This window comes from Nyctereutes procyonoides, unplaced genomic scaffold (assembly GCF_905146905.1).
Source record: "Nyctereutes procyonoides isolate TBG_1078 unplaced genomic scaffold, NYPRO_anot_genome, whole genome shotgun sequence".
NCBI classification, from domain to species: domain Eukaryota; kingdom Metazoa; phylum Chordata; class Mammalia; order Carnivora; family Canidae; genus Nyctereutes; species Nyctereutes procyonoides.
Window position 1 is genome coordinate 2,079,880 of NW_026575117.1, and position 20,987 is coordinate 2,100,866.

At 46.0% G+C, this 20,987-nt stretch overlaps 1 protein-coding gene across 4 annotated transcripts in view; it reads right to left on the reverse strand.

Annotated features, from left to right (window-relative positions):
• DCAF8 (DDB1 and CUL4 associated factor 8) overlaps positions 1-9,294 on the reverse strand; it is a 42,592-nt gene extending 33,298 nt beyond the window's left edge. Inside the window, exons 1-2 of one of the 4 annotated variants that reach the window (XM_055333918.1) lie at positions 9,276-9,294; positions 8,467-8,547 (exon numbers count right to left, since the gene is read on the reverse strand). The gene's annotated coding sequence lies outside the window, so the exon portion shown is untranslated. The other 3 variants (XM_055333916.1, XM_055333917.1, XM_055333919.1) reach the window with 3 other exon arrangements.
• Positions 9,295-20,987: the final 11,693 nt, after the last annotated feature.

Sequence of the window (20,987 nt, forward strand, 5' to 3'; positions counted from 1 at the left end):
CACTGAAAAAAGGCATAAATTTTACTGAAACTGAAATTCATACTACATACATGTTTACATGTAAATGATACCTCAAGAAATGTGGCCGATAAAAGGGAATAAGAGAAGGGAGGTAGGGGGAAGAAAGTCAGGCAAAGTGCTAAGTGACAAAGACCAACAATTAAAGTGAAAAATACTAAATTCTCAGGGCGCCTGGGTGGCTCAGTCGGTTAAGCATCCGACTCTTGGATCTCTGCTCAGATCTTGATCTCAGGGTCATGAGGTCAAGCCCTGTACTGGGCTCCATGCCTAGCATGGAGCCTACTTGAAAAAAAAAAAAAAAAAACAGAGGACAAAATTTAAAACAGTCAACTCTCAACACTGTGACTATTAATAGAAATTAGCTAAAATGGTCAATATGCCACAGTAAGTGAGAGCAAAACATCAGTCCTTACCTGAAAAAGCCGGTATGGGAGGGGTTTTGCTGTGACCGAAGGCACCTACGATTTATCAGCAACGCCATGAAACGCAAGATGAATCCTAAACTTATAAAAAGATTCCAACCTCACTGTCTTGGAGACAACTAAAAGTATCGGGAGCTTCAAGCAGTTTAAAAGAGTTCCAGTGGTTGTACTGTTGATTTGTACACTTAACGCTTTTTATTTTTTTATTTTTTTAAAGATTTTATTTGTTCATTCATGAGAGACACAGAGAGAGAGGCAGAGACACAGGCAGAGACACAGGCCGAGGGAGAAGCAGGCTCGTAGGACTGCCCATAGGAAGCCCAATGTGGGACTCGATCCCAGAACCAGGATCACGCCCTAAGCCAAAGGTAGACAGTCAACTGCTGAACCACCCAGGCGTCCCTACTTAATGCTTTTTAATTTTTATTTTTTAAGGATCCCTGGGTGGCTCAGCAGTTGAGCGTCTGCCTTTGGGCCCAGGGTGTGATCCCAGTTTGGGGATCGAGTCCTGCGTCAGGCTCCCTGCATGGAGCCTGCTTCTCCCTCTGCCTGTGTCTCTGCCTCTCTCTGTCTCTCATGAATGAATTAATAAATAAAATCTTTAAAAATTTTTTTTTTTATTTTTTAAATTTGTCTCAAATTCAATTTCATTTTAATTCCTTTGGAGTCTAGGGTCTAAGAAAATGGGTGTGGTAATTCTTGTTCATCTCAGGCCCAATGGGAGCATCAACACCTACAACATTACCATCCCCGATCCCTTTACTAAGACCCAAGCTCTCCCCACCCTGTGAGCCCCTGTGACTTATATAAGCCCAACAGTCTGGTTTGGCACGCCTCCCTCTGCAATTCAAGTGCCCAACTACCCTACACCAACACCCATATTTAAGTAGACAAAGTTTTAGAATCTCCTCTGAAACTGAGAAACGGTGGTAGAAAATACTTCAATTATTATTAGAACAGATATCCAAGAGCCAGTCTCTGGCTCTTTTTGGGAGGACACACGTCCCAACACACCCATAACAGGACCAATCTTCATCCACAGGACAAATCTGCCTCTCTGCCCTGGGCTCTGTGGTCCATCTGGAATAGACCAGTCCTACTTTTCCCATCCCAAGTGTGGTTTTCAAGCTGAAATGGCTCATTTTCAATTCATTCTCCTCACCTTATTTCTCTACTTCACAATAAACGGTTCTTCTAGCCAACTTTCCTGACTCCCGCCGCCAACCACACTCCCAACAGTATGGTGTTTATTAATCAGAGAGCCTTAGGCACTGAAATTCAAAGAATAACCCCAAGGAAACTGAAACTCATACTACATACAACATGTTTACAGGGCGGGTAGGCCTTTAGTTCTGTGCCACTCTCCACTGAGTACTTAGAGGAAGTGAACAGACTGCACTGTCTCCTCTGGTAAACTGGACAGAGGAGCAGAAAGAAACTATAAATGCTTCTGGATCAGGAAAATTAATCTCTATTCATGTGCAGAAGATCTGCCAGCACTCTAGCTGCCCTTGTTTACCCAAATTCTAGGCCTCTGGCACCACCCAGTGGCCCATCCATACACAGACAAGCTAGTAATGCAACAACCTCCAAGGCAACACAGGAGCTACAGATAGATACAGCCAGGGCAGTCCTGATCCATTCTGTAGCCAATCGTCAATTAGGAAAAATGAGTATACAACTATGATGTAAATGACATAATAAGCATCAGTGTCATAAAAAAGAAAAAAGATAATCTCAGCTTTGAAGGGAAGACAGGATTTCAGTGGATTAAGCTGAGAACATCAGGCCAAGAATGAGCAAATACATAGAAGATGAAAAACCTGGTATGTTTAGGGCAGGTGGTAGGGTGCAGCTGATTGGTTAAGAAGATGTGCGTGTGTGTTGAGTAATCAGGAGGGCTATTTTGTCAAGGATAAGAAGACAGACTAAAACAGAAAGGGAAGGAGAAACAAGTTCAAAAGCTCCCCTAGTCATGGAGGTAAAAAGCACCAAGCTGCTGGCAGAAGAAATGAAAAGTAGGGATGTGAGGATGCTGCCAAGGCAGAACCGATAGTACCTGCTTCAACAGCACTTCTTCAGAAGCCCCAAAATCAAAAAGACAAGCTTGACTCTGGGTGCCCAGGGGAAATCAGTGTCATAAATGAGAAGCTAGCATGTGTGGGAGAAGAGATGAATTTGACTTTGATTCTGTTTAAAATCCAAGTTGACACATCAGGAAGGTAGTGGAAAACAAATGCAGGTCTGCAATTTGAGAAATTAGGGTCAGAGATGCAGACTTGGGAATTACTGTACAGAGAAGCTTCAAAATCAACCACCTTATAAGTTATACCTCACTGGGAAAAATAAAAATAAAAAATTTAAGTACCCAAGAAAGGTGAGAGAGTCCAAGGAAGGAATCTTGGGGAATACCTACCTGTAGGAAAAGAAATAAGAGGGAGACCAAAAAACTGCACAGAAGAACAGAAGGAATAATGAGCATCAAACATCTTGGAAGCCAAGGGACAAAAAGGTTTCAAGAACTGGGGACTGTCCACATTTCAAATGCTTCAGAGAAGTACAGAAAGATGCAGATTGAGGAGAGGCTCTGAGAGTCAGGCAGTGTTCTGTGGGGTTTCCTCCGCTGTGAAGGGAGAACGCTGTTCTCGCTCTCTTCAAGGACCAGGAAAGGATCCAGCTATCTCTTGCAGTCTGGTTACGTCCATTAAAATTATTTCCTCAAAAAACTCATTAACTTACCAATTTATCACAACCTGAGACCCATGTTTAAACAATTCAGAAATGTTTTTATTCATACTGTCACGTGGATAGACCTTTTATACTTTACATATGTTTTTTTTTTTTTTAAGATTTTATTTATTCATGAGAGACACAGAGAGAGAGAGGCAGAGACACAGGCAGAGAGAGAAGCAGGCTCCACACAGGGAGCCCGACGCGGGACTCGATCCCGGGTCTCCAGGATCAGGCACTGAGCCGAAGGCAGGCGCTAAACTGCTGGGCCACCGGGGCTGCCCTATATATGCTTTTATAAGAAATACTAAACTCTTCCTTTCAGCGCTTTTGCTTCATCGGTTGGCCACGAAGAGCCCAGGTTTCTGAAGACAGCACACCGTCTAATAACAGACTTAAGTCTGTTTCTCTTTCCATAAAATGGGACAAGTCCATTACCCCGCAGGAGCTGGTTTAGAGAATTAGAGACAAGGATTTTGCAAAGAGCCTGTCTGTGCATGGTAAAGATGTTTATTATTTTAGCTTCTCACTTCTGCCCCCCTCACCGCCCCCCCCCCCCCGCCATGGCATTTCCTAGAGAAGCCTGGGCTGCTTCACCACTCAGCAACAATCCTCCAAACACTGTGCACAACCGAGGACACGGTATCAAGGCTCTGAGATCTGCTTACCTGCTCTCACCGGCCTCTTGAAGAATCAAGGGGCTCTGTCAGTATCTCTTGAGCACATTCATGCTCTACAAACTATGGTAAAGCAACATACTGAGGTGCCCAGAATATAAGCCTCCCTCTCTCTCAGTTGTTCTCCCTCTTGAAGGTTTGCTGGAGAGCCACAATGAGCACTTCAAAGCAGTCCTCACAGATGAGGAGGAAGGAAACAAGGAATTCCTGCATCAGCTATACTATGCACAAGGAGCTTCATTCCCCCTTTGGATGAATGCCTTCTCTCCCTGTTGGTAATACCACATGTCCCGTGTTTATAGTTTATTGGCTTTAATTCTAACAACAGTATTTCAGAGTATGTTAGGAATGCACTCTAACTCTTAAGTGCTGTCTGCAGCCATACAGCTAAAGAACTTTTTATGACAACATTTAAGCCCATTTACCTCGATTTAAATGATTCTAAGGAAAAGTCATTTCTAATGAAACTCCACTGCGTTTCCACAATGAAATGATTTACATTTACATCAGAATCCAGCTCCCGTTACCAGTTTTTACCACTCACACTTCAAATTTTTCTTTAATCACGGGAAAGGACACGGAAGAGTGATACTCCAAAGACACAAATGACAACAAAACAATAAAAACAGAAAAGCTAAAAACATCAAGAAGTGCCCTCCTACCTGCACTAGGTGAGAGGAGAGAGCCTAACGCCGGGGTCCTAAATAAAGTTAGAAACAGGTCAGATCACGTGGCGAGGCTTAAAGTACACCAGACAAACAGCCTCCTGGCTACCACGAGGTAAAGTCTACAGATTTCCAGATGGCTAAGAAAAACCAAGAACAACAACAAAAGGACATGAGAGGCAAGCATGAATGCCTCCTGTCAGAACTTCAACAGTACCACCAGAGGACAGGGGCAAATACCTAACCTCTCAGATGTGATACCAACAACGCCTGCAATAACCCAATCCATTAGACGCACTACATTTCATTAATAAGATGCCATCTTTGTCATATTAATAACTCCCCAAGCCCTATCTGCAAACTCAGAGCAGACTCAGGTCATTAATTTATCTTTAGCATACACATTCCAGAAGTTGAGGCAGTACTTGAGAAAGTGGGCTTCTGGCCCAGAAAACTGTATCCTATGGAGACAGAGATAAAAGCCTACTGCTGTAAAGGAGTGTGACCGATTCACAAAATTCATTACACACTAACTTTCAAAGACCTTTCAAGGACTTTCTTCACCAAGAAAACAACTGCACAAGTAAACAAGAATTTCTGACAATCTTAACAATGACAAAGTTTCTCTATCACGTTCACTAAAATATTAGGATGAAAAGTTTTCAGTGTTACCGTAAAGCTAAACTAAAATCACTGGCATCTGGCTCTGACATCAAGATACACGTCGCCACCTCCACGTCTGTTGCTGATTCAATTCTTTCAGTTAGTGGCCAGGGTTCCAGACTGGGTGAGGGTAAGGAGATTATCTTGGCTTACTGATAATTTGCTTTTTTTAAAAAAGGAAAAAGCTAATTCAATCTTAAAAACTTCAAGACCAATGTTATGCAACGAAAAGCTCTGTTTGGATAACTGTCTTTTATAATCTAGACCATTCCTAGACATGTTTAGAATAACTTTTCTACGGTAGAAACAATCCAGAAACAAACCTATCTCCTGAAAACAAAGTTTAATTAGTCACTTCACGATTTTAAAAGCCTGCAACTCACCTGCTAGAACAAGGGACTGTGAGCGTGAAAGCCTGAAGGCCTCAGACTTCCACAACAGGGCGCGCTTCTGCAGAACGTCTTCTCCTAGAGTCCTTTTGCTCTTGAAATGTATTGTTTTAAACTGGCAACAAAAAGGCTGCTTTCTTTTAGCGCTCTCTGAAGACAAGCTTCTGTCTTAGGTTGATCCTAGTCAACACTAAAGATCACAGCACTGGTACTGGTTCCTACACATTCCACAGACTGCCGTATAAAATGCCCTGTCAGGTTGGTGGTGGGAATAAAGTTCATAAGCAAACCTCGCCTCCCACTTCAGCCCTGCTAGGAAATACTTCCTAATAAGACACTTCCTAATACTTCCGAATAAGATGCAACAATCCTTATGCAATGCCCTGAAATACAAAATAACGTTCAGAAAGGTTAAGAATTTTGCAGTTGGGGTCCACAGACTAAGAACACTGGGGTTCACTATATACAAAGATAGCACCCGGAGCTCAGACTGTGAAACGCCTGGGGGAGGAGGGATTCTTACCCGGCACACAGAGTAATAAGGAACAAAGTTATGCCTCTTTCAACATACGTTCTTCTCTCCTCCCAACTCCACCCCTTACCCAACACAGATCTCCAGATCTCATAAAAACAAATAATAAAAATGCAGTTTCAGCCCACTGCAAAACCCTCCATCCAAAAGTCTACTTTTCAATTGGGAGAATTCAGACCCTGGATGGTGGTAATGGAAGGTGATCAACTCTAACTGGACCACTGGCCCGAATGAATACAGTTGACTTCACTGCAATATTATCAACACTTTCAGTTTAAATGTGCCCTTACCTCCCCCCAAAAGATGTAGAAGAATAGCCAACAGAGAAAGTTAAAAACCTGCATCTATGCCATCGTATTGTTAAGATGGTCCAGCTGGGGAGATGAAATAATACGCACTGCATTCCTTGCTCCCTAGCCCCAGACTCACTTCCAAGAACAAGGAGACCTTTTCATGATCTAGTTCTCTGATAATCTATTGATGAGGATCACTGCAGTGCCCAATAGCCTGGGGGAAAAAAAAATGTATTCTATTCAAGGCCGAAAGGAAAAGGCCTAACAGGTAGCTGGAGCAGAGACAGTGACCACCACCAAAGCAGCAAGGGAAAGAATTATAATCCTTGTGTCAACGCTCATCAGGTGTGCTAACAGACCAAGAGGAAAGAAGCAATCGACTATGGAGATGTGCTGATGTTTAGTCTAAAAATGCATCTGAAGGGGGATCCCTGGGTGGCTCAGTGGTTTAGCGCCTGCCTTTGGCCCAGAGCTCGATCCTGGAGTCCCGGGGTTAAGTCCTGTGTCGGGCTCCCTGCATGGAGCCTGCTTCTCCCTCCTCCTGTGTCTCTACCTCTCTCTCTCTATCATGAATAAATAAAATCTTTAAAGAATAAAAAAGTAAAAATGCATCTGGAGACACACACAGACTAACATCTAGTATTTCCACTGTCCTCTGGTCTTGAACCCCACCACACGGACCTCAATCACGCTCAAAAGATAACTCCAGGGGTGTATCCACAAAGTATAATTCTAAGCTGACCAATTAGAAATGATTTAAAGTGGGGAGGGGAAAAAAAAATAAAAGGAAAACATGTTAAAAAGCCGAATCCAAAGAAGTGTAAACTAACGCAGACCTTCCTCAAAGCCATGGCAACGACATGTAAGGGAGACAGAGAACACTCTTCTTTAGTGTCTATCATACGTTAGGCATAACCTAAGAGCTTCATGTAAGTTCCCCCATCCAATACTAACAATGACCCCAGGACGTTAGTGGCATTATCCCACGTTTAGAGATGTGGAAATTAAGAGTCAGAGAAGTTTTAAGTAGCTTGCCCAAGGTCACACGGCCAATAAATCTTGGCATAGTATTTAAACTCGGGTCTGTCCAGCTCCAAAGGCTGTATTATCTCCTTAGAGCTCACGGATACACATACACCCCACCAATAACGTAGTCTTACTCCAGTTCGTTTTCTAATCAGGACAGCACGTAGAACAAGACAACCCTCACCAAGCACAAACTGTAAAGGGATTAAGAGTCAGCCAGGCCCAACCTCCCAGAGCCACCCAGCTTCTCTGTCACAACCCACAGACTTTAACCACAGCACTACACCTAAGAAAAAAGAGACAACCTAGGAGTGTTAAAAAATCCTGTCTACCGGTATGTTCGGACTCCCTGTTTGGCCCTGGCCTGTGCTGCTGCTGCTGAACGCACAGGATGACCGAGAACTCTTCAGAGCAGCTCCAAAAGAACTATATATATATATATATATATACATACATAAATTTTTTTTTTTAACCCTATTTGCTACGGTCTCCTGCCAAGCTGGAACTCCGCGGGGTGGACTGAACTCGGGCACCAGCTGACGGCGGCGTCCCTGCCCGGCTTTTAGTGACAAGCAGCTCGAGATTCTCCTCCAAATAGAAATAACTAGCGCGGCCCAGGGCCCTGAGGAGGGAGGACACCCGGTTCGACGAGAGGCCGCGGCCGCAGGAACTCCGGCAAAGTTAATTCCCAGCCTCTAACAGTGCAGGAAACACGATCCACACGGAGGCGACGCACGAGGCAGAGGCATAAAGGAAGAGGGAGGGAGGGAGAGGGAGACGGGGGGGGGGGGGGACGGGGGGGGCGCATTCGCTTCCAGGCTTAGCCGGAGTCGCTGGAAGATACGCAGCAACAGTTGCGGGACGGGGAGTCAGGGCGCCCGCGGGCCCGTGGAACTGCCCAGAGTGACTCCCGGGGAGCTGGGGCGGGAGCTGGGGCCGGCGCTGCGACCCGGCCCGCCCCAGACCCCGGCCCCGGGGCACGGGGCACGGGGCACCGGGGTGGGGCCCGCCGTGGCCCGGGGATGCGCATGCTTCAGCTCCTACTCACCTCCTCCTCCTCCTCCTCCTATCCCTGCGGGCGGGCCAGGCTGGGCTCCTGAGATAACGCGTCTGTCGGGTCACTGAAGGGCTGAGAAAAGTCAAAAGTTTACACGGCGGAGGCCTGCGTCCGGGAGGAGCCTGGGCTCGCACACCTGGGTCTCCCTGGGCCGGGGCCCCGCGGCCGTCGCGGAGATAAAGCGCGCGCAGGGCGGGGGGCGACGCGCACGAGCCGCCCGGGGGGACCGGGGCACGCGCGGCCTGGGAGCCGGGGGGCGCGGGGGGGCGCGGGGGCGCGCGGGGTCACGCCGGGCCGGCCCTCCGAGGGGACGCGCGCGGCCTCGCGGGCCAGGGCTGGGCCCGGCGCGGTGGGGGAGGGGCGCGGCGGCCCCGGCTCGGACCCGCGGGGCGCCCCGGTCGCACGCGCACGCCGGCGGCCACCCCGGGCTCGCACGCCCCCCGCGCGGACGCCGCGCCGGCCTCGGGGGCAGCCCCGCGCCGAGCCGGGCAAGCGCGGCCGGGCCTCCCCGCGGGGCTGGCGCCGGGGCCTCGCCTGAGCCGCGAGGCCGGGGCCGGGGCCGGGGTCCGACCTACGCCGACGCGGGGCGCGCCGGGGGCTCGGGGTCGGGCCAAGCCGGAACGAGACACGGACCGGGTCGGTCGGGGGGGGGTGTCCGCGGGGCGGTTACAAGCACGGGAGCCGGCGGGGCTCGGCGGCCCGCTCCCCGCCTCGGGTCATCCTTCCGCCAGCGGCTGCTCCGACGGTCCCAGGCCCGACCGCCCCGTCCGCTGCCGCCGCCAGCGCCGCCGCCATCTTACACTGGCCAGCGGCCGCCGCCGCCGCCGCCTCCGCTCTGGGCGCCTGCGCCTGCGCCGCCGCGCTTTCCGGCCCCGTTTGCGACGAGGGCGGGAGGGTGGGGAAGAGCGGTCGCGCGAGCTCGCGGCTCCCAGGACGCCGAGGGGCGGGGCGGGGCCCAGCGGCGGGCGGGCGGGCGGGCGGCGCGTGCGCACAACGGGAGGCGAGCCTGGGCCCGGCCCCGCGGCGCCGCCGGAACCCGCGCGGGTCGGGGGTGCCCCGGGTCGCGGCGGGGGCGGGGGCGGCGGTCGGCTCCGGGGCAGCCTCCGCGTCCGCCCTGCCTTCCAACACGGGGAACGGGCGGCCGCCGCCGGGTCTCCTCCGCAGACCCCGCTTCCTTCGAGGACCTTGTTTTCTTCGGTGGTTTCTACGCCCTCGAGGCCGCTCCCCCCCCCCGAGTTTCCATTTACCCGTTTTCAAATTAAAAGAAGGATTTCGGAAGCTTAAAGTGCAGGCGAGCTATTCCTGAGGCTGTTGCTCCAGGCCCTGCAGATGGGGAGGTGGGGGTCGTGCCCCGGGCCCTGCAGAAGGGGGGCGTCGTGCCCTGGGCCCTGCAGAGGGGGAGGTGGGGGTCGTGCCCCGGGCCCTGCAGAACGGGTCTGGTGATGTGCTCTGCTCCCCTCCTACACCTGAAGGAATCTTGCAGAGGTCGCCTGGAAAGGTGCCTTCAGGGCACAGGGATTTTTGACCAGAGGGCCAGGTGCTAGCCTCTGACCCCTTTCACCTCATATGGCTACTTCCCTAGTCTAAGTCATTATATATTAGACTATTGCAAAGGACACCTAGCTGGTTTGTCTACTTCCACTATTAACCTGCCAGTTAAACAGATGGCAGGCGGAGTAACCTTTTAAAATATGTCAGGTCATATTACCCCACTCCCCATATTATTACCTCAAAAGCTTCCTCATCACTCAATTGGGAAAAGAAAAAAAGGTGATGACAATGGCTTGCTTCCAAAGAGGGCCTTACCTGATTTGGCACCTATTTCTCTGATTTCATCTCCTTCCATACAGCTTGCCTCTGCTCTAGCCTTATTGGCCTTCTCCACTCTTAACTCCAGCCAAGGCATGATCCATCTCTGGAGCTTCCACATGTGTTCCCTCTTCTTGGGATATTCATCTACCCAATCTTTTTTTTTTTTAAGATTTTAATCATCCACTCATGAAACAGAGAGAGAGAGGGGCAGAGACACAGGCAGAGGGAGAAGCAGGCTCCATGCAGGGAGCCCAACATGGGACTCGATCCCAGGTGTCCAGGATCATGCCCCAGAGCCGAAGGCAGGCACCAAACCGCTGAACCCCCCGGGCTGCCCTCACCTACCCAATCTTTACTAGACTTGCTCTCTCCACTCAGTCATATCTCTACTGAAATCCTACTTCTGAGAGGCAGCTCTTGACTCTTCCAACCATCATCCTCTGTCCTCTCACTCTGCATTGTTTTTTCTAACATTTTTTTTTACCTGTTAACATTTGACATATAATTATGTGTCTGTAACCTAAGTATACCACTAGAATATAAGCTCTGTAACAGCAGGGACTAGGCTTCTCATCTTTGTAATTCCAGTATCTAGAAGAGGACCAAAGTGCAAAGTAGCTGTCTGATGCCTTACCATTCTATCCATTCTTCCATTCACCCCATCAACAGCTGTTGAATTCCTATAGTGTGTAAGGCCCTGTTCTAGGTACTGGGGCTGAAGCAGTGAATAAAACCAACCAAGACTCTTGGAGTCACAGCTTATTTCTCAGTGCAGGGGTTGGGAGTGTAAGGGGAAGACAGGGTCACACCGACAATAATGATGATATGAAGACCAGTGAAAAATAAAGCAGGATTGAGTAGGTGTGCTCTTTTACAGAGGGGGCTCAGGGAAGGCCCTGCTGAGGTGATACTTGAATAAAGATTTGAAGTGAGAGGGTAGCCCGGGTGGCTCAGCGGTTTAGCGCCGCCTGCAGCCCAGGGCATGATCCTGGAGACCCAGGATCGAGTCCCATGTCAGGCTCCCTGCATGGAGCCTGCTTCTCCCTCTGCCTGTGTCTCTGCCTCTCTTTGTGTGTCTCTATGAATAAGTAAATAAAATCTAAAAAAAAAAAAAAAAAAAAAGATTTGAAGTGAGAGAGGAAATCATATACACAGGAAGAATTCCAGGCAGGGGGAACAGTAAGGTAAAAAGACCTGAAGCCTGAGTGTGCTTGGTGTATCCAAAGAGCAGCAGGGAAGCCAGTGTGGCAAAAGGGCAGATAGGAAATAAGTTTGGAGAAGTACGACGGGAGCCAGATCACTCCCAGATTTATAGACCAAGGAGAGGACTTTGGATTGTATCTCGAGACTAAAAGTGCTAGAAAGCCATGGAGGGTTCTGAGTAAGTGACGTGATCTGATTTATAAATGAAAAGATTTACTCTGATTGATTCTTTGAAAACTGCCTGCAGGGAGGCATAATAGAGGCTGAAAGACCAGTTAGGAAGGAAGCTATTGCAAAAGATCTGCAAGGCTAGTGTTGCAGTGGACATGGTAGGAGGTGGCTGGATTCAGGACATACTTTGAAGGTGGCAGAGGTGATTTGTTAATAGATTCAATATAGAGTGCAAGATAAAGAGTCAAGCTATTTTAGGTTTTTTGACTTGAGCGACAGGATAAATAGTAATGCCATTTACTGAGCTAGAACTCCTGGCAGGAGGGGGGAGAAGCAGGGGGAGGGTTTTTTTTTTTTTTTTTGGAAAAATGTCCAGTTCTATTTTAGACACGTTAAACCGGGAGGTGCCTATTAGATTTCCAAATGGAGCTACTGAGTAAACAATTGAAATATGAATCTGAGGCTCACAGAAGACAATTGGTGGTATAAACTGGGGAGTCATTAGGTATAATAAACTGCATATATAACCATGGAGCGCGGAGTGCTTACTTAATGTGGAAGAAAAGAAAAGCAGTCTATTTATAGGCTGAACCCTCTAATCCCAAGGCGCTCCAACTAGTAAAGGTCAGGGGGAAAAAAATCCAGGAAAATTCATTTAAAAGAGCAACCAGGTGGGATCCCTGGGTGGTGCAGCGGTTTGGCGCCTGCCTTTGGTTCAGGGCGCGATCCTGGAGACCCGGGATCGAATCCCATATCGGGCTCCCAGTGCATGGAGCCTGCTTCTCCCTCTGCCTGTGTCTCTGCCTCTCTCTCTCTCTCTCTGTGACTATCATAAATAAATAAATAAATTTAAAAAAATTAAAAAAAAAATAAAAGAGCAACCAGGAAATATAATTTAAAACCCAAGAGAGCAAGGGGTCTTATAAAACAAATTTCTTAAATGTTTCAAGAAGGGCCTGTCAACTGTCATTCCTGTTTTAACAGTGTGAGGTTAAGAGGACTAAAAGTCAACTACCGGATTTGGAAACATGGAGGTTAAGACCTCAACAAGAGTGATTTGGAAATAAACTCCCACTCTGATCTGGTTACTGTGCTTTGATGGACACCATTGCTCTAACCACCAAATCTTTCTTATTTTGAGCTTTCCTACTGCATTTGAGGTTGTTGATGACCATTACCCCTTCTAAATATTGTCTCATGGATTTTTATAACACTGTATTTCATAGTTCTATTTATATCACTTGACCATGTGCTTCAGGAGCCACTCTTCCTCTTCATTCTACGTGTTCCTCCAGAGTGATCTTAACCATCCTCAAGGCTTAAACTACCACCCATATCCCAAAATCTTTATTGCCAATCAGGCTTCTCCTTCAAGCTTTAGACTTAACGTTGCTGATAGCCAATGGCAATTTTTAAAGAACTCCTTTATTGAAATGAAATTCACAGCATCCATTTAAAGTGTGCAATTGGATGGCTTTCAGTACATTCACAGATATGTGCAACCATCACCAGTCAATGTTTAACTATTTTCATTACTTCAGAAAGAAACCCGGGACCCTGTGCTATCACCCATCTTCTCATCTCCCTCCAGCCCTAAGAAGCCATTAACTACTTTGTATCTATGATTTCCCTATTCTGGACTTCCGTATGAATGAAATCATACATTTGCGTGTGTGTGTGTGTGTGATTGGTTCCTTTCACTTAGCGTGTCTTCAGGTTCACCCGTGTTGTATCGTGTATCAGTATTCCATTCCTTTTTATAACCAAATATTGTTCCATTGTATGAATATGCCACATCTTGTGTGTCCCTTTATCTATCGTTGGACACTTTGGTTGCTCCTTACAGCTATTATGAATAATATGAAAATTCATATACTTCACATGTGGACACATACTTCATTTCTCAGATCTATATCTAGAAGTGGAATTTCTGGGTCACATGGCTAACTCTATGCCTAATCGTTTGTGAAACTGACTGTTGTTCAAAGCAGTTTACCATTTCACATTCACACCTGCAGGTTTCAATTTTTCCCCATCCTGGCCAATATTTGATTATCTGACTTTTTATTTCCTAGTGGATGTGAAGTGGTATCTCACTGTGATTTTGTTTGCACTTCCCTGATGACTAATGGTGTCGAGGATCTTTTCATGTTTATTGGACATTTTTGTCTTCTTTGGAGAAATGTCTATTCAGATCCTTTGCCCAATTTTAAATTTTCTCTTAACTGAGTTGTAAGAATATATATTCTAGAAATAAATCCCTTACCAGGTATGATTTACAAATACTTTCTCACATTCTGTGGGTTGTCTTTTCATTTTTGATGGCATCCTTTGAAGCGCAAAGCTTTCTAGTTTTGATGAAGTCCAATGTATCTTTTTTTTTTCTTTTGTTGCTCATGGTTTTGGTGTCATATCTATGAACCCCTACATAAACCCAAAGTTATGACAGTTTTACCCCTGTTTTCTTCTAAGAGCTTTATGGTTTTATTACTCTTAGGTCTTTGACCTATTTTGAGCTAATTTCTAAGTATAATGTGGGGTAAGGATTGAGCTCATTCTTTTGGATGTGGTTATCCAGTTGTCCCAGCACCATTGTCTTTCCCCACTGGATGGTTTTGGCACCCTTGTCAAAAATCAGTTGACCGTAGATATGAGTTTATTTCTTCTGGACTCTTAAGTCTATTCCATTGGTATCTGTGTCTATCCTTGTGCCAATACCACACTTGCAGGAAGTTTTGAAATTAGGAAGTGTGGGTCTTCCTTCTTTTTCAGGACTCTTCTTATTCTGAGTCCACTGCAACTTCTTGTGAATTCTAGAATTACCTAGTCAATTTCCACAAAGAAGTCAGCTGGGATTCTGATGGGGACAGCACGGAGTCTTGAGATCATTTGGGAGTCCTGCCATCTTAAAGATGTTAAGTGTTCTGCTCCATCAACACAAGATGCTTTTCCACTTATCTAAATCTCCCTTCTTTATTTTATTTTTTAAAGATTTATTTATTTATTTATTTATTTATTTATTTATTTATTTATTTATTTGAGACCCAGAGAGGGAGGCAGAGACACAGGCAGAGGGAGAAGCAGGCTCCCCGTGGGGAGCCTGATGCGGGACTTGATCCCAGGACCATGACCTGAGCCAAAGGCAGATGCTCAACCACTGAGCCACGCAGGTGCCCATCGTTTTATGTTATTGTAAACAGGACTGTTTTAATTTCATTTTTGTGCATTGCAAACATATAAAATACAGTGGATTTTTGTAAATTGATCGCATGTCCTTAGAATTTCCTATACAAGATCATACCGTCTGCAAATAGTGTTTTATTTCTTCCTTTCCAATCTCAGTGCCTTTCATTTCTCTTTCTTGACTTTACTGGCCAGAACCTCCAGCACAATGCTGACTAATAGTGATAGCTGATATCCTTGTGTTGTTCCTATCTTAGGGGAAAAGTATCCAGGCTTTCACCATTAAGTATAGTGTCAGCTGTAGGTTTTTCATAGCTGTACTTTATCAGGTTGAGGATGTTCCCTTTTCTTCCAGCCACTGGTACTGTTAACATTCTCAAAGTGAACTCACCTTTGCTCCACCTCTGCCAAACTCAAACTGCTCCTATTCTTATCTCTTAATTGATACCACTGTTCATAAGCTGGATTCCCTAAAAGCAGAACTCAAAAAAGGGATTCTGTGCAAATGGTTTGTTGAGGGAGTGCTCTCAAGTAAAACCTGTAATGCAGCGACGGAAGCAAGACAGGACAAGGAGGAAAAGTAGGTAGAGATGTGTTCCTGTTTACCCTCCACTGGGAACTCTTGGCACATAAATGGCACATTTGCCCCACCATGGGGAAAGAGGGAAGGATCATTTGCTGACAACCTAGTATTGTTTGCTGATAACACAATTACAACCACATGTCATCACTGATAATACAATCTCCATCAGAATCCCAGCTGCCTTCTTTGCAGAACCTGGTATCGTATCATTGGCTGTGAGGCTGTCCTCAGGAGGGAATAACCTTCTAGGAATTTTCAGAAGTGGCTCCATTGGCACAGAGGGCAATCAATTCTCACAAGGATGCAACTGCGAACTATTAGCAGCCAAGACTTACACTTCCTGGTCAAGAAGATCTGGTACCAACAATGTTTACAACAGTCCACTTCTAGCACTGCTCAGATCCACGTGCTTTGTCGAACAAAGAGCACAAGTTCATTTTATCCAGGCAGTTTCTCCAGCATTCCGGTTAATCACAATTTCTGGGGACACTTGCAAGAGGGGTCCCTAAGCTGTAAATGATATTGTCTCTCTTCTCTAGCACCCATTCTAGATTCACCTCTGCTGATGAGCGCTTCTGTTAGTCTAGATGACTTACCCAGCAGAGTAACCCAGACCCTCATCCCTAGAGATCAGGCCCTTCCAGGCTGTAATTGTTTACTTATTTGTAGTTAGAGTATAGGAGGACCAAAGGATATCCCAAGGATAATACTTTGCTCTCTGTGTCCACGTTAGCAGCCGTCCTACCTCCTCATACAGTCCGTTATCCCAGGTGGTGTGGTTAACTTCTTTGCTTGATCGTCTGCTGGCATTAGGAGCTCAAAGGGACCAGAAGGCAGCATATCTTTAAGTTTATTGAGATTCTTATGTTGTCTGCTAGAGGGATATCCCGTGCCACCCCACCCCACCGCCAAAACCAGCACCTCCAGACTGAATTTAAAGTTGCAGGGTTGGAAGTACAAATTCCTCAAGTAGATCCCTGGGAGTGATGTTGAATGGGGCCACTTCTATTTCCACCCCTTAGCCGCAGAGCCCTTGGACTCTACCGGAGGGCTGAGGATACATCACCTTATTTATGGCCATGTAGGTTTATATTGTAAAGGACAGCACCTCACTCTTGCTGGCACCACCAATGCACCTTCAAAAGGCCATCCCAATGCTCTACCAGGTAGGAAGCCTCTGGATGGAACAGTATTTGGTAGAACAGCAGACCCCACTGTCCTGTCCCTACTGCTGCACCTGCTTTGTCATTAAATGGGCCCCTCGTTCCAAGGCATTGTTATGTAGGATCCCATACCAGCAGATCAAAGGTCTCTGAGTCCTTGGATGGTAGTACTAGCCACAGCACTTTTCGGCAGGATAAGCAAAGGAAAATACGCAAGCAGAGTAAGTTGTTGACTTTGCCAGCATGGAACTGTTGCCACCAGGTAGCTGCTTGTTCTCCTTGGGCAGTGGTACTGAGCTAGGGGCACTGTCCTTTGTAGATGACAGATATTTAGAAATAGCTATGTCAGCCTTGGGTAAGAGAAGAGTCCAACGCTAATAGGTGGATAAATAGCTCCATCTCTGCCAACACAGTGATTTGAATCATGAGCACACTGTGCAAGAACCAAGAACTGGGCTAGCTGAGGCTCCTGACTAAATTAACCTGTCCCTCTGGTTATTAGTTAACACTTTTCTGGTGAATACTGTGACAAGTCCCACTCTCACAGCCTCACCGAGAGGCTCTTCACCAGAACTTCTTGCACATTTTCTTATCTTGTACCTTCTGGGCCCTTGACCAACCAGCCCACCAGCTGATTCATGTATACCCTTGCCTTAGGCCACTTCTCTCTTTCCAGACAAAGTGGATGATCAGCTACATTGCCTAAAGACCTGCGAGTTGGGGCGCCTGGGTGACTCCATTAAGCATCTGCCTTTAGCTCGGGTCATGATCCCAGGGTCCTGGAATTGAGCCCCAAGTTGGGCTCCCTGCTCAGCAGGGAACCTGCTTCTTCCACTGCCCCTCCCCCTGCTCGGGCTCTCTCTCAAAAATAAGTTAATTTAATTAAAAAAAAAAAACATAAAAAGACCTACTGGTTGAGAATTTCTCCTCACTGACTTTCAAGACCACTCCAGATGGGGCTGCTGAGAAGCAGTAGTCCTTATTTGGATTGCCCTTACATATCAAACCAACTCACCCACAAACCAGACCTAGATTTTTTTCCTCCTCTGTCAAATGGTTGTAGGAATTCTTACAAAGCCACCAGTGCAACAGATGTAGGTAATATGGAGGTCTGGGGACCCTTGTTCACCAAGGATAAACTTACTTGTGCTCACCAAGTGTGTTTGGGCTTCTTCTCAAATGTACCACTTCCACTGTAAGATGGATTACTATTGTACCCAATCTTATGACTTGACGGGTCTCACAATAACCAACTGGTTATATGGCCAACTGATCACAGTCACTTGACATTTTGTGGTTAGGTACTGACTCTCTATCAGGGCTTAATCATATGCCAGGAGATGCTTTTCAAATGATGAAACTTTCTTTACTGCAGACAGCATAACCTTATTCCAGAACCCTAGAGATCTATGCTGGAACTCTCCTACTGTGGATTGCCATAGAATCCACACACCCTCTTTCCCTACCACAGATACCTCAGTACCATAGAACTTTCCAAGCTATTTGGCCCATGCAGCAGGGCTGCCTGTATCTTAGCCTGGATCTGCTGCAAAGGCTGGTCTTGTAGTCCACATTCCCAAGTACAGAATATGGTGCCTCCAAAAAGAAGAGGCCTACCAAGACACTGTGCTTCTTTCTTGCAGTAAAGCACATAACATGCAATAACTTAATCTTTACAGAGAATGTCCCAGAATACTGGACTCCTAAAAACTTAACCAATGTGCAGGACCCTGTAGTTTTACAGGATTTATCTTCTACCCTCTGGAGTCTGTGTCACATCAAGGAATCCAGAACACTTGACATTTGACACTGCTTGTTCATCAGGTCCGATTAGCATATCCTTAATTCCTGAGTGGCGTAAGCTTAATAAAGCATACAAATGTGATATTCTGTAGAATGTCCAGCTCCCTTCGGACTACACTGTGTCAAAGGGGGAGAATGGACAAAGCACTAGTCAGGATTGTGAGTATACACTGGTGCCCACCACTTGCAAATGCAAACTGCTTCTGATACTCTTTAATGGGTACTGAAAAACATATTCACTAGAACACAGAGTCAGCAAACTTTCTGTAAAGGGTCAGACAGTACACATTAACTAACAACCGTATACCTGTGACAAAAGCTGTAGTACTTTCTCTAGTAGAGAAAACACACCCAACACAATATTGCAATTGGACAACTACCTACTGTAGTTTGCTGTAGTCCACGGCAATTCAGTAGTTACAAGAGCCAGACAGGTGAAACTAAAGGAGGCAAAGATGGAAACCCACATCCCTGCATCCTTCTACCTTTTTAAGCATTGAACTAATCACTGTCATTTTCCCCAGGATACAATATTATTTTTTATTTTCTATCTTGGCAGAGTGAGGGTACAGTTTCAGGGACTTCTATTTTTTATTTTTATTTTTATTTTTTATTCATTTATGATAGTCACAGAGAGAGAGAGAGAGGCAGAGACATAGGCAGAGGGAGAAGCAGGCTCCATGCACCGGGAGCCCGATGTGGGACTCGATCCCGGGTCTCCAGAATCGCGCCCTGGGCCAAAGGCAGGCGCCAAACCGCTGCGCCACCCAGGGATCCCTTTTTTTTTTTTTTCCCCCAGGGACTTCTATTGGGACTTTCTACCAACTGCCAAATATGTCCATTCTGATTATACATTTGGAAACTGAAAAGATGATCATAAAGTGGTTTTTTGGACCCACTGTGAGACTGAGTTGGGCAAGCACTCCATTCTGATCCCATATTTCCCTGTTGCAATAGGGATAGGGTGTAAGGAGGGAAGAGCTGTGGCGGTGCTAATTTAGGTCCCTGGGTATCAGAGTTAAATCCCAGTTTTCCAACTTAAAAAATCTAGTAATCTTCCCCAATGGTTAATTACGTATATGGTTCTTTCAGACGATAGGTTGAGTCTGAGAACTATCCTAGGCGTAGGAAACAGGCAAGGAATTTTGATTTTTTGTTGAAGTTACTGACCTCCTTCTGTTCAATCATTCTTCATCTCTCTTAATTAACTATAAATCAATACATTCCTTGGCTGTCCATTTATCTGGTCCCTACAACTACCCACGTTCCATTAGCCATCTCCACTTTGAACACACTGCCCTTTTGGGAATCCACCCACCCTGCATCTGAGAGTTAAGTGTTGCCACTTGGCCTCTGCTATGCCAGGATCCTATCATCCTCACTGTTCTAAAGGAAACCAGTTTTTAAACATCCCCTTCCATCAGCCTCCACCCACAGAGCCACTTCTAAACTTCTCAAAGATGCTGGTGACCCATTCATTAGTGCCTTTCCTTAAAAAAAAAAAAAAAAAAAAAAAAAAAGTCCCTAGGCCTTCCTGTGGAACATGGTCAGTGGTGGGTTTTCCAGTGTAATATACATTCATTCTTGCATGCCCACTTCCTCTAAACCTTTTGATCATTTCTTATATGGTCTATCATCTAAGCTTCATTTACTGCAAGCTATCATTGTTTCCAAGCTCCCCAAAGCCATCTCAACAGCTTATTTATAAGCACCTCTTGGGGCCCTTGCTAAAATATCATTATCACAAATTCTATGTGAATTCAATTCTTAATTCATTAAACCATCCAAACAACTACAAATTTATTATCTAACATACAGAATTTCGGAACAAAAGGGCACCTCCTTTAAAGTTTGAGAGTGGCATAAAAACTCCATATACAGCTTAAACCTAAACTCTGTGATGGCTATTTTCAAGCAAGAGAAAAGGCTAGAAAAATACTATAAATATCTTTACAGTGAAATACCTTGCCAAAGAAAAAAGTTCATTAGAAGCAATCCTCAAGTGAGAGAGAACAGGTACAGAAATGTATCAGTGCGGCTGATGGAACTATGGAAACTGGGGGGGGGCCCAGAGCAGTGCTACTCAAGATGGTTCAAGACTTGTACTGGTCCATGAACACTTTTTTTTTAACAGTCTATGACATGATGAGTTAGAAACTGAGTGTTTAGAAACCTTTGAGCATTGTGACCCTGCTGTAATATCCAGGTGCCTAATCACTGGACTTCTCCTGAAAGGGGTGTGGTCAATTCAGGTGTGGCCAAGCCTGTGTAGTGGGCTGTGTACCGTGTGAACTGCACACTTGTCACAGGCAACAGGAACACATCTTAGGGTACAAAGGACTGGATATTTATAAAGCAAAAAGCCTGGTCCTTTACCACAGACAGTTTGAGAAGGACTGCTCTGTCCTTTGATGAGTCCCAGAATCACTCAAATAGTAACTTTTGGAACAGAGCGTAATGGAGGTGAATTTGCTTATGTTCAATGAAATGAAAACAAATGGCTTGGTAACTAAAGTAAACTGGACTAGGGCATCTGTTAGATTCCTGGAGTAAGCCCTGACTAGGCCAGCAGGAGTGACAATTTGTAAAAGAAA